Source organism: Crinia signifera, chromosome 6 (genome assembly GCF_055691185.1).
Source record: "Crinia signifera chromosome 6, ASM5569118v1, whole genome shotgun sequence".
NCBI classification, from domain to species: domain Eukaryota; kingdom Metazoa; phylum Chordata; class Amphibia; order Anura; family Myobatrachidae; genus Crinia; species Crinia signifera.
The window spans coordinates 58,696,597-58,710,657 of record NC_139222.1 but is presented as its reverse complement, the minus strand read 5'-3'; the positions used below and the strand labels follow the sequence as shown (position 1 = coordinate 58,710,657).

The window sequence follows — 14,061 nt, the reverse complement described above, 5'->3', positions numbered from 1 at the left end:
GTCTTTAGGTGATGGCTATTGTGTCTGTTTGACCTCTTCCAAATGTCTGTGCTGGCAATAAAATGAAAAAGTTTCCAATATAAATAGCTAGAGAATAAAAACAATTTGCCTGTAATGTGAAAAAACCTACAGCACTTGGTGTTCCCATGTGGTCTCCCACCCAAGTACTAACCAGGCCCAACACTGCTTAGCTTATAAGATCAGACGAGATTGGGCCTATCCAATGTGGTATGGCTGTAGGTGAGATACAGGCACTTTTTTGCCCTCTTCTACTTCTATCACCAGGTAAGCTAATAAAAAAGTTTCCTAACTGTATTGGCTTACTGAAAAAAATCATGTGTTGGTAATGTAAAAAGACCTACAGGACATGATATTAGCAGGGGGTCTTAAATTAAACTACAAAAGAGGCTCAACACTGTTTAGCTGCCAAAAGCAGTTGGAATTGAGCCTAAACATTGTGGTAAGTCTTTAGGTGATGGCTATTGTGTCTGTTTGACCTCTTCCAAATGTCTGTGCTGGCAATAAAAAGAAAAAGTTTCCAATATAAATAGCTAGAGAATAAAAACAATTTGCCTGTAATGTGAAAAAACCTACAGCACCTGGTGTTCCCATGTGGTCTCCCACCCAAGTACTAACCAGGCCCAACACTGCTTAGCTTCCAAGATCAGACGAGATTGGGCCTATCCAATGTGGTATGGCTGTAGGTGAGATACAGGCACTTTTTTGCCCTCTTCTACTTCTATCACCAGGTAAGCTAATAAAAAAGATTCCTAACTGTATTGGCTTAATGAAAAATATCATGTGTTGGTAATGTAAAAAGACCTACAGGACATGATATTAGCAGGGGGTCTTAAATTAAACTACAAAAGAGGCTCAACACTGTTTAGCTGCCAAAAGCAGTTGGAATTGAGCCTAAACATTGTGGTAAGTCTTTAGGTGATGGCTATTGTGTCTGTTTGACCTCTTCCAAATGTCTGTGCTGGCAATAAAAAGAAAAAGTTTCCAATATAAATAGCTAGAGAATAAAAACAATTTGCCTGTAATGTGAAAAAACCTACAGCACCTGGTGTTCCCATGTGGTCTCCCACCCAAGTACTAACCAGGCCCAACACTGCTTAGCTTCCAAGATCAGACGAGATTGGGCCTATCCAATGTGGTATGGCTGTAGGTGAGATACAGGCACTTTTTTGCCCTCTTCTACTTCTATCACCAGGTAAGCTAATAAAAAAGTTTCCTAACTGTATTGGCTTACTGAAAAAAATCATGTGTTGGTAATGTAAAAAGACCTACAGGACATGATATTAGCAGGGGGTCTTAAATTAAACTACAAAAGAGGCTCAACACTGTTTAGCTGCCAAAAGCAGTTGGAATTGAGCCTAAACATTGTGGTAAGTCTTTAGGTGATGGCTATTGTGTCTGTTTGACCTCTTCCAAATGTCTGTGCTGGCAATAAAATGAAAAAGTTTCCAATATAAATAGCTAGAGAATAAAAACAATTTGCCAGTAATGTGAAAAAACCTACAGCACCTGGTGTTCCCATGTGGTCTCCCACCCAAGTACTAACCAGGCCCAACACTGCTTAGCTTATAAGTTCAGATGAGATTGGGCCTATCCAATGTGGTATGGCTGTAGGTGAGATACAGGCACTTATTTGCCCTCTTCTACTTCTATCACCAGGTAAGCTAATAAAAAAGTTTCCTAACTGTATTGGCTTACTGAAAAAAATCATGTGTTGGTAATGTAAAAAGACCTAGAGGACATGATATTAGCAGGGGGTCTTAAATTAAACTACAAAAGAGGCTCAACACTGTTTAGCTGCCAAAAGCAGTTGGAATTGAGCCTAAACAGTGTGGTAAGTCTTTAGGTGATGGCTAATGTGTCTGTTTGACCTCTTCCAAATGTCTGTGCTGGCAATAAAAAGAAAAAGTTTCCAATTTAAATAGCTAGAGAATAAAAACAATTTGCCTGTAATGTGAAAAAACCTACAGCACCTGGTGTTCCCATGTGGTCTCCCACCCAAGTACTAACCAGGCCCAACACTGCTTAGCTTCCAAGATCAGACGAGATTGGGCCTATCCAATGTGGTATGGCTGTAGGTGAGATACAGGCACTTTTTTGCCCTCTTCTACTTCTATCACCAGGTAAGCTAATACAAAAGTTTCCTAACTGTATTGGCTTACTGAAAAAAATCATGTGTTGGTAATGTAAAAAGACCTACAGGACATGATATTAGCAGGGGTCTTAAATTAAACTACTAAAGAGGCTCAACACTGTTTAGCTACCAAAAGCAGTTTGAATTGGGCCTAAACAGTGTGGTAAGTCTTTAGGTGATGGCTATTGTGTCTGTTTGACCTCTTCCAAATGTCTGTACTGGCAATAAAAAGAAAAAGTTTCCAATTTAAATAGCTAGAGAATAAAAACAATTTGCCTGTAATGTGAAAAAACCTACAGCACCTGGTGTTCCCATGTGGTCTCCCACCCAAGTACTAACCAGGCCCAACACTGCTTAGCTTCCAAGATCAGACAAGATTGGGCCTATCCAATGTGGTATGGCTGTAGGTGAGATACAGGCACTTTTTTGCCCTCTTCTACTTCTATCACCAGGTAAGCTAATAAAAAAGTTTCCTAACTGTATTGGCTTAATGAAAAATATCATGTGTTGGTAATGTAAAAAGACCTACAGGACATGATATTAGCAGGGGGTCTTAAATTAAACTACTAAAGAGGCTCAACACTGTTTAGCTGCCAAAAGCAGTTGGAATTGGGCCTAAACAGTGTGGTAAGTCTTTAGGTGATGGCTATTGTGTCTGTTTGACCTCTTCCACATGTCTGTACTGGCAATAAAAAGAAAAAGTTTCCAATTTAAATAGCTAGAGAATAAAAACAATTTGCCTGTAATGTGAAAAAACTTACAGCACCTGGTGTTCCCATGTAGTCTCCCACCCAAGTACTAACCAGGCCCAACACTGCTTAGCTTCCAAGATAAGACGAGATTGGGCCTATCCAATGTGGTATGGCTGTAGGTGAGATACAGGCACTTTTTTGCCCTCTTCTACTTCTATCACCAGGTAAGCTAATAAAAAAGTTTCCTAACTGTATTGGCTTACTGAAAAAAATCATGTGTTGGTAATGTAAAAAGACCTACAGGACATGATATTAGCAGGGGCCTTAAATTAAACTACTAAAGAGGCTCAACACTGTTTAGCTGCCAAAAGCAGTTGGAATTGGGCCTAAACAGTGTGGTAAGTCTTTAGGTGATGGCTATTGTGTCTGTTTGACCTCTTCCAAATGTCTGTACTGGCAATAAAAAGAAAAAGTTTCCAATTTAAATAGCTAGAGAATAAAAACAATTTGCCTGTAATGTGAAAAAACCTACAGCACCTGGTGTTCCCATGTGGTCTCCCACCCAAGTACTAACCAGGCCCAACACTGCTTAGCTTCCAAGATCAGACAAGATTGGGCCTATCCAATGTGGTATGGCTGTAGGTGAGATACAGGCACTTTTTTGCCCTCTTCTACTTCTATCACCAGGTAAGCTAATAAAAAAGTTTCCTAACTGTATTGGCTTAATGAAAAATATCATGTGTTGGTAATGTAAAAAGACCTACAGGACATGATATTAGCAGGGGGTCTTAAATTAAACTACTAAAGAGGCTCAACACTGTTTAGCTGCCAAAAGCAGTTGGAATTGGGCCTAAACAGTGTGGTAAGTCTTTAGGTGATGGCTATTGTGTCTGTTTGACCTCTTCCACATGTCTGTACTGGCAATAAAAAGAAAAAGTTTCCAATTTAAATAGCTAGAGAATAAAAACAATTTGCCAGTAATGTGAAAATACCTACAGCACCTGGTGTTCCCATGTGGTCTCCCACCCAAGTACTAACCAGGCCCAACACTGCTTAGCTTCCAAGATCAGACGAGATTGGGCCTATCCAATGTGGTATAGCTGTAGGTGAGATACAGGCACTTTTTTGCCCTCTTCTACTTCTATCACCAGGTAAGCTAATGCAAAAGTTTCCTAACTGTATTGGCTTACTGAAAAAAATCATGTGTTGGTAATGTAAAAAGACCTACAGGACATGATATTAGCAGGGGGTCTTAAATTAAACTACAAAAGAGGCTCAACACTGTTTAGCTGCCAAAAGCAGATGGAATTGAGCCTAAACAGTGTGGTAAGTCTTTAGGTGATGGCTATTGTGTCTGTTTGACCTCTTCCAAATGTCTGTGCTGGCAATAAAAAGAAAAAGTTTCCAATATAAATAGCTAGAGAATAAAAACAATTTGCCTGTAATGTGAAAAAACCTACAGCACCTGGTGTTCCCATGTGGTCTCCCACCCAAGTACTAACCAGGCCTAACACTGCTTAGCTTCGAAGAACAGACAAGATTGGGCCTATCCAATGTGGTATGGCTGTAGGTGAAATACAGGCACTTTTTTGCCCTCTTCTACTTCTATCACAAGGTAAGCTAATAAAAAAGTTTCCTAACTGTATTGGCTTACTGAAAAAAATCATGTGTTGGTAATGTAAAAAGACCTACAGGACATGATATTAGCAGGGGGTCTTAAATTAAACTACTAAAGAGGCTCAACACTGTTTAGCTGCCAAAAGCAGTTGGAATTGAGCCTAAACAGTGTGGTAAGTCTTTAGGTGATGGCTAGTGTGTCTGTTTGACCTCTTCCAAATGTCTGTGCTGGCAATAAAAAGAAAAAGTTTCCAATATAAATAGCTAGAGAATAAAAACAATTTGCCAGTAATGTGAAAAAACCTACAGCTCCTGGTGTTCCCAGGTGGTCTCCCACCCAAATACTAACCAGGCCCAACACTGCTTAGCTTCCAAGATCAGACGATATTGGGCCTATCCAACGTGGTATGGCTGTAGGTGAAATAAAGGCACTTTTTTGCCCTCTTCTACTTCTATCACCAGGTAAGCTAATACAAAAGTTTCCTAACTGTATTGGCTTACTGAAAAAAATCATGTGTTGGTAAAGTAAAAAGACCTACAGGACATGATATTAGCAGGGGGTCTTAAATTAAACTACAAAAGAGGCTCAACACTGTTTAGCTGCCAAAAGCAGTTGGAATTGAGCCTAAACAGTGTGGTAAGTCTTTAGGTGATGGCTATTGTGTCTGTTTGACCTCTTCCAAATGTCTGTGCTGGCAATAAAAAGAAAAAGTTTCCAATTTAAATAGCTAGAGAATAAAAATAATTTGCCAGTAATGTGAAAAAACCTACAGCACCTGGTGTTCCCAGGTGGTCTCCCACCCAAGTACTAACCAAGCCCAACACTGCTTAGCTTCCAAGATCAGACGAGATTGGGCCTATCCAATGTGGTACGGCTGTAGGTGAGATACAGGCACTTTTTTGCCCTCTTCTACTTCTATCACCAGGTAAGGTAATAAAAAAGTTTCCTAACTGTATTGGCTTACTTAAAAAAAATCATGTGTTGGTAATGTAAAAAGACCTACAGGACATGATATTAGCAGGGGGTCTTAAATTAAACTACTAAACAGGCTCAACACTGTTTAGCTGCCAAAAGCAGTTGGAATTGGGCCTAAACAGTGTGGTAAGTCTTTATGTGATGGCTATTGTGTCTGTTTGACCTCTTCCAAATGTCTGTACTGGCAATAAAAAGAAAAAGTTTCCAATTTAAATAGCTAGAGAATAAAAACAATTTGCCTGTAATGTGAAAAAACCTACAGCACCTGGTGTTCCCATGTGGTCTCCCACCCAAGTACTAACCAGGCCCAACACTGCTTAGCTTAGAAGTTCAGATGAGATTGGGCCTATCCAATGTGGTATGGCTGTAGGTGAGATACAGGCACTTATTTGCCCTTTTCTACTTCTATCACCAGGTAAGCTAATAAAAAAGTTTCCTAACTGTATTGGCTTACTGAAAAAAATCATGTGTTGGTAATGTAAAAAGACCTACAGGACATGATATTAGCAGGGGGTCTTAAATTAAACTACAAAAGAGGCTCAACACTGTTTAGCTGCCAAAAGCAGTTGGAATTGAGCCTAAACAGTGTGGTAAGTCTTTAGGTGATGGCTATTGTGTCTGTTTGACCTCTTCCAAATGTCTGTGCTGGCAATAAAAAGAAAAAGTTTCCAATTTAAATAGCTAGAGAATAAAAACAATTTGCCTGTAATGTGAAAAAACCTACAGCACCTGGTGTTCCCATGTGGTCTCCCACCCAAGTACTAACCAGGCCCAACACTGCTTAGCTTAGAAGTTCAGATGAGATTGGGCCTATCCAATGTGGTATGGCTGTAGGTGAGATACAGGCACTTATTTGCCCTTTTCTACTTCTATCACCAGGTAAGCTAATAAAAAAGTTTCCTAACTGTATTGGCTTACTGAAAAAAATCATGTGTTGGTAATGTAAAAAGACCTACAGGACATGATATTAGCAGGGGGTCTTAAATTAAACTACAAAAGAGGCTCAACACTGTTTAGCTGCCAAAAGCAGTTGGAATTGAGCCTAAACAGTGTGGTAAGTCTTTAGGTGATGGCTATTGTGTCTGTTTGACCTCTTTCAAATGTCTGTGCTGGCAATAAAAAGAAAAAGTTTCCAATTTAAATAGCTAGAGAATAAAAACAATTTGCCTGTAATGTGAAAAAACCTACAGCACCTGGTGTTCCCATGTGGTCTCCCACCCAAGTACTAACCAGGCCCAACACTGCTTAGCTTATAAGTTCAGATGAGATTGGGCCTATCCAATGTGGTATGGCTGTAGGTGAGATACAGGCACTTATTTGCCCTCTTCTACTTCTATCACCAGGTAAGCTAATAAAAAAGTTTCCTAACTGTATTGGCTTACTGAAAAAAATCATGTGTTGGTAATGTAAAAAGACCTACAGGACATGATATTAGCAAGGGGTCTTAAATTTAACTACAAAAGAGGCTCAACACTGTTTAGCTGCCAAAAGCAGTTGGAATTGAGCCTAAACAGTGTGGTAAGTCTTTAGGTGATGGCTATTGTGTCTGTTTGACCTCTTCCAAATGTCTGTACTGGCAATAAAAAGAAAAAGTTTCCAATTTAAATAGCTAGAGAATAAAAACAATTTGCCTGTAATGTGAAAAAACCTACAGCACCTGGTGTTCCCATGTGGTCTCCCACCCAAGTACTAACCAGGCCCAACACTGCTTAGCTTCCAAGATCAGACGAGATTGGGCCTATCCAATGTGGTATGGCTGTAGGTGAGATACAGGCACTTTTTTGCCCTCTTCTACTTCTATCACCAGGTAAGCTAATAAAAAAGTTTCCTAACTGTATTGGCTTACTGAAAAAAATCATGTGTTGGTAATGTAAAAAGACCTACAGGACATGATATTAGCAAGGGGTCTTAAATTTAACTACAAAAGAGGCTCAACACTGTTTAGCTGCCAAAAGCAGTTGGAATTGAGCCTAAACAGTGTGGTAAGTCTTTAGGTGATGGCTATTGTGTCTGTTTGACCTCTTCCAAATGTCTGTACTGGCAATAAAAAGAAAAAGTTTCCAATTTAAATAGCTAGAGAATAAAAACAATTTGCCTGTAATGTGAAAAAACTTACAGCACCTGGTGTTCCCATGTAGTCTCCCACCCAAGTACTAACCAGGCCCAACACTGCTTAGCTTCCAAGATAAGACGAGATTGGGCCTATCCAATGTGGTATGGCTGTAGGTGAGATACAGGCACTTTTTTGCCCTCTTCTACTTCTATCACCAGGTAAGCTAATAAAAAAGTTTCCTAACTGTATTGGCTTACTGAAAAAAATCATGTGTTGGTAATGTAAAAAGACCTACAGGACATGATATTAGCAGGGGCCTTAAATTAAACTACTAAAGAGGCTCAACACTGTTTAGCTGCCAAAAGCAGTTGGAATTGGGCCTAAACAGTGTGGTAAGTCTTTAGGTGATGGCTATTGTGTCTGTTTGACCTCTTCCAAATGTCTGTACTGGCAATAAAAAGAAAAAGTTTCCAATTTAAATAGCTAGAGAATAAAAACAATTTGCCTGTAATGTGAAAAAACCTACAGCACCTGGTGTTCCCATGTGGTCTCCCACCCAAGTACTAACCAGGCCCAACACTGCTTAGCTTCCAAGATCAGGCCTATCCAATGTGGTATGGCTGTAGGTGAGATACAGGCACTTTTTTGCCCTCTTCTACTTCTATCACCAGGTAAGCTAATAAAAAAGTTTCCTAACTGTATTGGCTTAATGAAAAATATCATGTGTTGGTAATGTAAAAAGACCTACAGGACATGATATTAGCAGGGGGTCTTAAATTAAACTACTAAAGAGGCTCAACACTGTTTAGCTGCCAAAAGCAGTTGGAATTGGGCCTAAACAGTGTGGTAAGTCTTTAGGTGATGGCTATTGTGTCTGTTTGACCTCTTCCACATGTCTGTACTGGCAATAAAAAGAAAAAGTTTCCAATTTAAATAGCTAGAGAATAAAAACAATTTGCCAGTAATGTGAAAATACCTACAGCACCTGGTGTTCCCATGTGGTCTCCCACCCAAGTACTAACCAGGCCCAACACTGCTTAGCTTCCAAGATCAGACGAGATTGGGCCTATCCAATGTGGTATAGCTGTAGGTGAGATACAGGCACTTTTTTGCCCTCTTCTACTTCTATCACCAGGTAAGCTAATGCAAAAGTTTCCTAACTGTATTGGCTTACTGAAAAAAATCATGTGTTGGTAATGTAAAAAGACCTACAGGACATGATATTAGCAGGGGGTCTTAAATTAAACTACAAAAGAGGCTCAACACTGTTTAGCTGCCAAAAGCAGATGGAATTGAGCCTAAACAGTGTGGTAAGTCTTTAGGTGATGGCTATTGTGTCTGTTTGACCTCTTCCAAATGTCTGTGCTGGCAATAAAAAGAAAAAGTTTCCAATATAAATAGCTAGAGAATAAAAACAATTTGCCTGTAATGTGAAAAAACCTACAGCACCTGGTGTTCCCATGTGGTCTCCCACCCAAGTACTAACCAGGCCTAACACTGCTTAGCTTCGAAGAACAGACAAGATTGGGCCTATCCAATGTGGTATGGCTGTAGGTGAAATACAGGCACTTTTTTGCCCTCTTCTACTTCTATCACAAGGTAAGCTAATAAAAAAGTTTCCTAACTGTATTGGCTTACTGAAAAAAATCATGTGTTGGTAATGTAAAAAGACCTACAGGACATGATATTAGCAGGGGGTCTTAAATTAAACTACTAAAGAGGCTCAACACTGTTTAGCTGCCAAAAGCAGTTGGAATTGAGCCTAAACAGTGTGGTAAGTCTTTAGGTGATGGCTAGTGTGTCTGTTTGACCTCTTCCAAATGTCTGTGCTGGCAATAAAAAGAAAAAGTTTCCAATATAAATAGCTAGAGAATAAAAACAATTTGCCAGTAATGTGAAAAAACCTACAGCTCCTGGTGTTCCCAGGTGGTCTCCCACCCAAATACTAACCAGGCCCAACACTGCTTAGCTTCCAAGATCAGACGATATTGGGCCTATCCAACGTGGTATGGCTGTAGGTGAAATAAAGGCACTTTTTTGCCCTCTTCTACTTCTATCACCAGGTAAGCTAATACAAAAGTTTCCTAACTGTATTGGCTTACTGAAAAAAATCATGTGTTGGTAAAGTAAAAAGACCTACAGGACATGATATTAGCAGGGGGTCTTAAATTAAACTACAAAAGAGGCTCAACACTGTTTAGCTGCCAAAAGCAGTTGGAATTGAGCCTAAACAGTGTGGTAAGTCTTTAGGTGATGGCTATTGTGTCTGTTTGACCTCTTCCAAATGTCTGTGCTGGCAATAAAAAGAAAAAGTTTCCAATTTAAATAGCTAGAGAATAAAAATAATTTGCCAGTAATGTGAAAAAACCTACAGCACCTGGTGTTCCCAGGTGGTCTCCCACCCAAGTACTAACCAAGCCCAACACTGCTTAGCTTCCAAGATCAGACGAGATTGGGCCTATCCAATGTGGTACGGCTGTAGGTGAGATACAGGCACTTTTTTGCCCTCTTCTACTTCTATCACCAGGTAAGGTAATAAAAAAGTTTCCTAACTGTATTGGCTTACTTAAAAAAAATCATGTGTTGGTAATGTAAAAAGACCTACAGGACATGATATTAGCAGGGGGTCTTAAATTAAACTACTAAACAGGCTCAACACTGTTTAGCTGCCAAAAGCAGTTGGAATTGGGCCTAAACAGTGTGGTAAGTCTTTATGTGATGGCTATTGTGTCTGTTTGACCTCTTCCAAATGTCTGTACTGGCAATAAAAAGAAAAAGTTTCCAATTTAAATAGCTAGAGAATAAAAACAATTTGCCTGTAATGTGAAAAAACCTACAGCACCTGGTGTTCCCATGTGGTCTCCCACCCAAGTACTAACCAGGCCCAACACTGCTTAGCTTATAAGTTCAGATGAGATTGGGCCTATCCAATGTGGTATGGCTGTAGGTGAGATACAGGCACTTATTTGCCCTTTTCTACTTCTATCACCAGGTAAGCTAATAAAAAAGTTTCCTAACTGTATTGGCTTACTGAAAAAAATCATGTGTTGGTAATGTAAAAAGACCTACAGGACATGATATTAGCAGGGGGTCTTAAATTAAACTACAAAAGAGGCTCAACACTGTTTAGCTGCCAAAAGCAGTTGGAATTGAGCCTAAACAGTGTGGTAAGTCTTTAGGTGATGGCTATTGTGTCTGTTTGACCTCTTCCAAATGTCTGTGCTGGCAATAAAAAGAAAAAGTTTCCAATTTAAATAGCTAGAGAATAAAAACAATTTGCCTGTAATGTGAAAAAACCTACAGCACCTGGTGTTCCCATGTGGTCTCCCACCCAAGTACTAACCAGGCCCAACACTGCTTAGCTTATAAGTTCAGATGAGATTGGGCCTATCCAATGTGGTATGGCTGTAGGTGAGATACAGGCACTTATTTGCCCTCTTCTACTTCTATCACCAGGTAAGCTAATAAAAAAGTTTCCTAACTGTATTGGCTTACTGAAAAAAATCATGTGTTGGTAATGTAAAAAGACCTACAGGACATGATATTAGCAAGGGGTCTTAAATTTAACTACAAAAGAGGCTCAACACTGTTTAGCTGCCAAAAGCAGTTGGAATTGAGCCTAAACAGTGTGGTAAGTCTTTAGGTGATGGCTATTGTGTCTGTTTGACCTCTTCCAAATGTCTGTACTGGCAATAAAAAGAAAAAGTTTCCAATTTAAATAGCTAGAGAATAAAAACAATTTGCCTGTAATGTGAAAAAACCTACAGCACCTGGTGTTCCCATGTGGTCTCCCACCCAAGTACTAACCAGGCCCAACACTGCTTAGCTTCCAAGATCAGACGAGATTGGGCCTATCCAATGTGGTATGGCTGTAGGTGAGATACAGGCACTTTTTTGCCCTCTTCTACTTCTATCACCAGGTAAGCTAATAAAAAAGTTTCCTAACTGTATTGGCTTACTGAAAAAAATCATGTGTTGGTAATGTAAAAAGACCTACAGGACATGATATTAGCAGGGGGTCTTAAATTAAACTACAAAAGAGGCTCAACACTGTTTAGCTGCCAAAAGCAGTTGGAATTGAGCCTAAACAGTGTGGTAAGTCTTTAGGTGATGGCTATTGTGTCTGTTTGACCTCTTCCAAATGTCTGTGCTGGCAATAAAAAGAAAAAGTTTCCAATTTAAATAGCTAGAGAATAAAAACAATTTGCCTGTAATGTGAAAAAACCTACAGCACCTGGTGTTCCCATGTGGTCTCCCACCCAAGTACTAACCAGGCCCAACACTGCTTAGCTTATAAGTTCAGATGAGATTGGGCCTATCCAATGTGGTATGGCTGTAGGTGAGATACAGGCACTTATTTGCCCTCTTCTACTTCTATCACCAGGTAAGCTAATAAAAAAGTTTCCTAACTGTATTGGCTTACTGAAAAAAATCATGTGTTGGTAATGTAAAAAGACCTACAGGACATGATATTAGCAAGGGGTCTTAAATTTAACTACAGGGGGGCGTGGCCAAGCGGCTGAACTGAGAGGACGTGTGCCTGGTGAGCTCTCCACTCTCAGCAACTTTTACTGAGCTGGGCACCTGTTTTCGGGGACACCAAAGCCCCCAGAACACTCAACACCCCTCTCCCCGGCCGGCTGTACTGTGCTGCGGAGCCGGGGGACGCAGCGGCAGTCCCTGCAGGTTGCGGCCTACCTGGCTGGGGAAGCCGGGGCCTCAATTTTAGCGGCGATCCGCCGCGCGATCCAGGAGCAGGAGACAGACGGCGGAAAGCGCTGGTGGACGTCGGCGGCCCCCCTGGAGTAGTACAGAGCCTTGCTGACTGCTCGGGGACCAGAGACTGCAGGGGGCAGCCTGCGCACTGCCCCTGAACCCGTCTGGGTGCCGGAGAGACTGCACAGAACGAATACACAGCAGCGGCGGCCATCTTGGAATCGGAGCTCTGGGGAGGCTGATGCAGATTCCTGAGCTGCTGTACCCCACCTGTGTGTACCCCCACGATTCTCTGGGACAACAGTAAGTGGCACTGTGTGCCAACCCACAGCACCCCTGTAGCCTGCCCCCCCTCAGTCTCCAGCAATAGCCCAGCACCCTCATCCAAGGAAAGGAACACATCAGGCCAGTGCAGAGTTAATCTGCATCAAAAATTACACAGAGGTGCTATGAGACAACTGCTGCCAATCTGAGGCTAAAGGCAAGAGTTAATTCAAGTCCCAACACTGAGTATCTGAGGCAAGGACTGAAAGTTTGCCTACACAATTGTGCTTAGCAGCCATCTAGGGCAGATCCAGGTCGCCCTCTAATGCACACCCAGTAACCCTAATTTACATTCCCCTCACCCAGTATTAACACTGTGCCGCCGTAATAGTCCTGACATTTGAGGAACCATCTCACCTAGTCGTTTTCTGTAGTAAGGTTTCTCCCTGCAGCCTTGATATGCCACCCAAAAGGCCCAAGACGAATAAACCAGCACCCCAGGTATCCTTCTTTAAGCCCTCACCCCAGCCCGCTAAACCAAAATCAAGCGACCTTCTCACAATGGGGCCTATCACCTCCAGCCCTCCGTCCACCTCAGGCCCACAAAACGGGGCTCCGGGGGTCCCTTCACCGGACGCATTGGGTGACTCTGACGCACTCACAGTGGGGTCAATGAAGCTTTTGCTACAGCAGTTTAAAACTGAAGTGGCGGCAGAGTTTCGCTCCACCCTCCACTCCTTCCAACAGTCGTTAGATGATCTAGGAGGAAGAACCGACCATTTAGAGAACAAAATGGGCGAAGTGGTGGGCTCACACAATGACTTGATTTCTGACCATGAAGCACTTAAAGTTGAAATGGAGTCCATGAGAGACAAACTTGCGGACCTAGAGGATAGGTCGAGGAGACAAAACATTAAACTTCGGGGGGTCCCTGAAAATATTTCCAACTCCAGCCTGAACGATTACGCAGTTGAGTTATTCAAAAAGCTTCTCCCTGCCGCTAAAGCAACAGATTTTTTGATTGATCGGATTCATAGACTCCCTAAGTCCAGAAATGCACCAGAGGGGGCTCCGAGAGATGTGCTAATGCGCCTACATTACTTTCATGTCAAGGAGGCTATCCTGAAGGCCGCTAGACCATCTGAAGATAACCACGTGACCTTGGGGTCCATACAAGTATTCGGTGATTTATCTCAGGCCACACTCTCAAAGAGACGCTCCTTCTTCCCTCTCACATCTATTCTGCGCAAGGAGGGCATCCAGTACAGATGGGGCTTCCCCACTAAACTGCTGATTACCCGTGATGGCTCTACTATAGCTATCTCCACCATGGAAGATGGTCTGCAACTACTCACTAAATGGAACATTGCGGGCCCTTCCCTAACACTAGCCTCTCCCAAACGCGGCCTCCAGCAGGACTGGGCCGTGGCTGGACCCGAGAGCTAAATATTCCTCTTATCAACATACCTACAAATCGACACGGTGTTACTAATGTATCCATGTTGGCTGTATCTTCCGATATCTCGTCTACCATAAGTATACTACCGAGAGGTTGATTTGTTAAACCATACAGTTATGGCCTGGTACATCG

General features: G+C 41.6%; 18 non-coding genes and 8 pseudogenes across 18 annotated transcripts; all 26 read right to left on the bottom strand.

Moving 5' to 3' along the window:
- Positions 1-123: 123 nt before the first annotated feature.
- LOC146011269 (5S ribosomal RNA) lies at positions 124-242 on the bottom strand (annotated as a pseudogene).
- A 345-nt stretch (positions 243-587) lies between these two features.
- LOC146012891 (5S ribosomal RNA) lies at positions 588-706 on the bottom strand. Its single transcript, XR_014445885.1, has one exon. It is a non-coding gene; the product is annotated as a 5S ribosomal RNA (ribosomal RNA).
- A 345-nt stretch (positions 707-1,051) lies between these two features.
- LOC146012888 (5S ribosomal RNA) lies at positions 1,052-1,170 on the bottom strand. Its single transcript, XR_014445883.1, has one exon. It is a non-coding gene; the product is annotated as a 5S ribosomal RNA (ribosomal RNA).
- Positions 1,171-1,515: 345 nt separating this feature from the next.
- LOC146017122 (5S ribosomal RNA) lies at positions 1,516-1,634 on the bottom strand. The gene has a single exon (XR_014449996.1). It is a non-coding gene; the product is annotated as a 5S ribosomal RNA (ribosomal RNA).
- Positions 1,635-1,979: 345 nt separating this feature from the next.
- On the bottom strand, positions 1,980-2,098 carry LOC146012887 (5S ribosomal RNA). The gene has a single exon (XR_014445882.1). It is a non-coding gene; the product is annotated as a 5S ribosomal RNA (ribosomal RNA).
- A 344-nt stretch (positions 2,099-2,442) lies between these two features.
- LOC146015875 (5S ribosomal RNA) lies at positions 2,443-2,561 on the bottom strand. The gene has a single exon (XR_014448783.1). It is a non-coding gene; the product is annotated as a 5S ribosomal RNA (ribosomal RNA).
- Positions 2,562-2,906: 345 nt separating this feature from the next.
- LOC146011289 (5S ribosomal RNA) lies at positions 2,907-3,025 on the bottom strand (annotated as a pseudogene).
- Positions 3,026-3,369: 344 nt separating this feature from the next.
- On the bottom strand, positions 3,370-3,488 carry LOC146015874 (5S ribosomal RNA). Its single transcript, XR_014448782.1, has one exon. It is a non-coding gene; the product is annotated as a 5S ribosomal RNA (ribosomal RNA).
- Positions 3,489-3,833: 345 nt separating this feature from the next.
- Positions 3,834-3,952, bottom strand: LOC146014900 (5S ribosomal RNA). Its single transcript, XR_014447840.1, has one exon. It is a non-coding gene; the product is annotated as a 5S ribosomal RNA (ribosomal RNA).
- Positions 3,953-4,297: 345 nt separating this feature from the next.
- Positions 4,298-4,416, bottom strand: LOC146011430 (5S ribosomal RNA; annotated as a pseudogene).
- A 345-nt stretch (positions 4,417-4,761) lies between these two features.
- LOC146011261 (5S ribosomal RNA) lies at positions 4,762-4,880 on the bottom strand (annotated as a pseudogene).
- Positions 4,881-5,225: 345 nt separating this feature from the next.
- On the bottom strand, positions 5,226-5,344 carry LOC146016250 (5S ribosomal RNA). The gene has a single exon (XR_014449147.1). It is a non-coding gene; the product is annotated as a 5S ribosomal RNA (ribosomal RNA).
- Positions 5,345-5,690: 346 nt separating this feature from the next.
- LOC146017466 (5S ribosomal RNA) lies at positions 5,691-5,809 on the bottom strand. Its single transcript, XR_014450336.1, has one exon. It is a non-coding gene; the product is annotated as a 5S ribosomal RNA (ribosomal RNA).
- Positions 5,810-6,154: 345 nt separating this feature from the next.
- LOC146017465 (5S ribosomal RNA) lies at positions 6,155-6,273 on the bottom strand. Its single transcript, XR_014450335.1, has one exon. It is a non-coding gene; the product is annotated as a 5S ribosomal RNA (ribosomal RNA).
- A 345-nt stretch (positions 6,274-6,618) lies between these two features.
- LOC146017121 (5S ribosomal RNA) lies at positions 6,619-6,737 on the bottom strand. The gene has a single exon (XR_014449995.1). It is a non-coding gene; the product is annotated as a 5S ribosomal RNA (ribosomal RNA).
- A 345-nt stretch (positions 6,738-7,082) lies between these two features.
- LOC146012886 (5S ribosomal RNA) lies at positions 7,083-7,201 on the bottom strand. Its single transcript, XR_014445881.1, has one exon. It is a non-coding gene; the product is annotated as a 5S ribosomal RNA (ribosomal RNA).
- Positions 7,202-7,546: 345 nt separating this feature from the next.
- On the bottom strand, positions 7,547-7,665 carry LOC146011287 (5S ribosomal RNA; annotated as a pseudogene).
- Positions 7,666-8,009: 344 nt separating this feature from the next.
- On the bottom strand, positions 8,010-8,118 carry LOC146011497 (5S ribosomal RNA; annotated as a pseudogene).
- Positions 8,119-8,463: 345 nt separating this feature from the next.
- LOC146014899 (5S ribosomal RNA) lies at positions 8,464-8,582 on the bottom strand. Its single transcript, XR_014447839.1, has one exon. It is a non-coding gene; the product is annotated as a 5S ribosomal RNA (ribosomal RNA).
- Positions 8,583-8,927: 345 nt separating this feature from the next.
- On the bottom strand, positions 8,928-9,046 carry LOC146011429 (5S ribosomal RNA; annotated as a pseudogene).
- Positions 9,047-9,391: 345 nt separating this feature from the next.
- Positions 9,392-9,510, bottom strand: LOC146011260 (5S ribosomal RNA; annotated as a pseudogene).
- Positions 9,511-9,855: 345 nt separating this feature from the next.
- Positions 9,856-9,974, bottom strand: LOC146016249 (5S ribosomal RNA). The gene has a single exon (XR_014449146.1). It is a non-coding gene; the product is annotated as a 5S ribosomal RNA (ribosomal RNA).
- A 346-nt stretch (positions 9,975-10,320) lies between these two features.
- LOC146017120 (5S ribosomal RNA) lies at positions 10,321-10,439 on the bottom strand. Its single transcript, XR_014449994.1, has one exon. It is a non-coding gene; the product is annotated as a 5S ribosomal RNA (ribosomal RNA).
- Positions 10,440-10,784: 345 nt separating this feature from the next.
- Positions 10,785-10,903, bottom strand: LOC146017119 (5S ribosomal RNA). Its single transcript, XR_014449993.1, has one exon. It is a non-coding gene; the product is annotated as a 5S ribosomal RNA (ribosomal RNA).
- A 345-nt stretch (positions 10,904-11,248) lies between these two features.
- On the bottom strand, positions 11,249-11,367 carry LOC146012885 (5S ribosomal RNA). Its single transcript, XR_014445880.1, has one exon. It is a non-coding gene; the product is annotated as a 5S ribosomal RNA (ribosomal RNA).
- Positions 11,368-11,712: 345 nt separating this feature from the next.
- Positions 11,713-11,831, bottom strand: LOC146017118 (5S ribosomal RNA). Its single transcript, XR_014449992.1, has one exon. It is a non-coding gene; the product is annotated as a 5S ribosomal RNA (ribosomal RNA).
- Between the last annotated feature and the right edge of the window lie 2,230 nt (positions 11,832-14,061).